The sequence below is a fragment of the Macaca fascicularis genome, chromosome 3 (genome assembly GCF_037993035.2).
Source record: "Macaca fascicularis isolate 582-1 chromosome 3, T2T-MFA8v1.1".
NCBI lineage: Eukaryota > Metazoa > Chordata > Mammalia > Primates > Cercopithecidae > Macaca > Macaca fascicularis.
This window is the reverse complement of record NC_088377.1, coordinates 26,834,990-26,838,245: the sequence shown is the minus strand read 5'-3', so window position 1 is coordinate 26,838,245 and position 3,256 is coordinate 26,834,990. Positions and strand designations below refer to the sequence as shown.

Here is a 3,256-nt window from a genome sequence, read left to right as displayed (position 1 = left end):
TTTTCATACTCATTTACTTCCCCATTATACTGTAAATTCCAAAAGGAAAGAACGTTATCTTATTTACTATCAAACCCTCAGGACCTAACACAGTACCTAACATCTACTAGCATCACCATAAATAATTTGATCATATCTTTTTATTGCATTATTAATTACTTGAAGGCAGAGTGTGTGCATTATTCAACACTGAATCTCAAATAGTGTATTAGCCCATTTTCATAATGCTATGAAGAAATACCCAAGACTGAGTAATTTATAAGAATAAGAGGTTTAATGAACTTAAAGTTCCATGTGACTAGGGAGGCTCACAATCATGGCAGACAGCAAAGGAGGAGCAAAGGCACATCTTGCATGGCGGCAGGCAAGAGAGTGTGTGCAGGGGGAACTGCCCTTTAAAAAGCCATCAGATATCATGAGATTTATTCACTATCATGACAACAGGATGGGAAAATCTCCTCCCATGATTCAATTATCTCCCACCAGATAATTCCCATGATACATGGGGATTATAGGAGCTGCAATTAAAAATGAGATTTGATTGTGGGTACAAACAAACCATATCACATAGCATTCAGAAAAATTCCTATTTACCCAATGGTAAGTATATAACAATTGTTTATTCAAATTTACTTAACTGATTGCTTAAAATATTTTGTCAATTTTTGAAACATCTACAGAAATTTGATTGCTTCAGGGATATAGTCATTAACTCACTTTACTTGTGTACTTTTTTATAAGTTCTGATTGTACTTAATAATTTTGTTTTCAAAAATGGGTCTTAAATGCTAGGTGAGTGAAAGAGTTGAATTTCATAAAACATTTCTTTTAATATTAATTATTTATCTTTTAATATTAATTATTTTCCTCAAACTAGTGTAATGAACCTTAATAAACGATTTGTATTATGGACTGTTTTTTTCATTAAATTTTACTGAACTTAAAAAAACACTTTAAAGGGTTTTTTTTGAAAGAGTAACATAGTGCACCTAAAGAAGTTATTTATAACACAATAAAATAAGATATTCAGGAAAGCTGGAAGGAAGGAAGTAACTGGAAATACGGGAACAAATATCTTTGAGCTCATTCTTTTTTTATTTTTTAACCTCTGAACTTTTTATTGGCCTCCTGCCCCGCAAAGGCACCTTGCTTCTGCTGGCTTAATATCTGAGAACTTTGGTGTCATTGGTCTCAGACACCACTTTGCCATCCACTCTCTGGCAGGTGGCAGTCTTTTGGATGGTTTGCATAGAGTTGCTGCTGTCCAGGGCATTAAAAAGATTGAAGTCCTCACCATCTTCCAGCAGGAGGTGGTATGTGGCAATCTCAGCCTCCAGCTTGACTTTGATGTTCAGCAGCGCCTCCTACTCCTGGACCTGGTGCTACCCCTCTGTCCGGGTCTGTGCCAGCTCGGACTCCAGGTGCATCAGGGTCCTGTTGAGCTGTTCCATCTGCAGGGCGTAGCGGGCCTCCACCTCCCTCAGACTGTTCTCCAGTCTGGCCTTCAGATTTCTCATCAAGTCCAGATTGATCTCCAAGGACTGAACTGTGTGTCTCAGCTCCATGAGTATCATCTCAGCAGCTCCAACCTTGACGGACTGTGTGGTGACCACTGTGGTGCTCTCCTCAATCTGCTGAGACTAGTACTTGTCCAGCTCCTCTCGGTTTTTCCGAGCCAGCTCATCGTATTGGGCTTCGATGTCTGCCGTGATCTTGGTGAGGTCCTGCAATTTAAGTGCATCTATTTCCACGGTCAACCCAGAGCTGGCAATCTGGGCTTGTAAGCCTTTTACTTCCTCTTCGTGGTTCTTCTTCATAAAGAGCAGTTACTTCTTGAGAGCCTCGATCTCTGTCTCCAGCTGCAGCTGAGTGACATTGGTGTCATCGGTGACCTTGTGGAACCCATGGATATTGCTCTCTACAGGCTGGCTCATGGCCAGCTCTGTCTCATAGGTGACTCTAAAGTCATCAGCAGCAATATGGGCATTGTCGATCTGCAGAACAATGCAGGAATTATCCACAATATTTGCGAAGATATGAGCACTCAGGTCCTCGATGGTCTTGAAGTAATGGCCCCAGTCTCTGACCTGGGGTCCCTTCTCCAGGTGCTCCTGGATTTTGCTTTCCAGCTTCCAGTTCTCAGTCTCCAGGCTCCTCACTCTGTCCAGGTAGGAGGCCAGCCAGTTGTTCAGGCTTTGCATCGTCTCCACATTCTGGGTGCCTCCAATTCCTGCCAGAACCCCAGCCATTCCTGCAGTCAGGACCCTGGACCCCAAGCCGACCTGGAAGCTAGTGGAGCAGGACACGAATATCCGGGAACCAGAGCCCCGGTGCCTGCATAGATGGTGGAGAAGGTGGAGCAAGTGGTGAAGCTCAGGCTGTCTGGGAGGAGAGCAAGAGGACAGGACTCAGGCTTTTTGAGCATCATTCTAAGAAATTAATCATAGAAATTAAAAGGTAGGAATAATTTAAATAAACACCTAAACTAATATGCTAATTTTAGACATGAATATATGAATTAGAAAAATGTAAATATTTTCTCCCTTGAGCCGCAGGTTTCGTAACAGCAGCAAATCATATCCTCATACGTTTTCTATAACCCTATATTCTCAAACAAAATAAATCTTGTTTTAAATACTTGAACTCACAGATGTATTTATGAGACAATGCAAATCCATATCACCTTTTAGAAAATAGTTTGTTCAAAGCCTCATATTGAACACTTCTTGACAGGTAAAAATCATGTAAAAATGAGATTTAAAACAAAGTGCAATAGATACTCCATTGGAAAGACATAAATGATATGGTTTAAAGGGAAAAGGTTAGTAAAATAATTCCTATTAACTCTCAGAAGTTTTATCTTTATTTTTAAACCACTGAGTATGAGCATCTAGATTAACATAAGTGAAAAACAAACAAACAAACAAAAAAAAAAACAACAAAAAAAAAACAAGCTAAAAAAGCATACCAAATGGTTGTTTAATAGAGTTTACTGACAAAAAGGTGCATGGAATGTCAATTAATAATAATAGAAGACAGATTATATTACACTGTTTTTAATCCTTTACCAATTTTATGGTACTTCTGACATAATGATCTATTTGAGCCACAGTCTAACGAGGCAAATGGGCCAATTAATATAACAATTTTTACACATGTAGACATAAGCTCAGAGCTTTTGTGATTTGTCCAAATTTACCTAAATAAACTGCCTCTGGTCAAAATCACCAATGAATTCTGCATTGCTAAACCATTG

The 3,256-nt window shown here is 39.3% G+C and overlaps 1 pseudogene; it reads right to left on the bottom strand.

Annotated features, from left to right (window-relative positions):
* Nucleotides 1–1,160: 1,160 nt before the first annotated feature.
* Nucleotides 1,161–2,425, bottom strand: LOC102131602 (keratin, type I cytoskeletal 18 pseudogene; annotated as a pseudogene).
* Nucleotides 2,426–3,256: the final 831 nt, after the last annotated feature.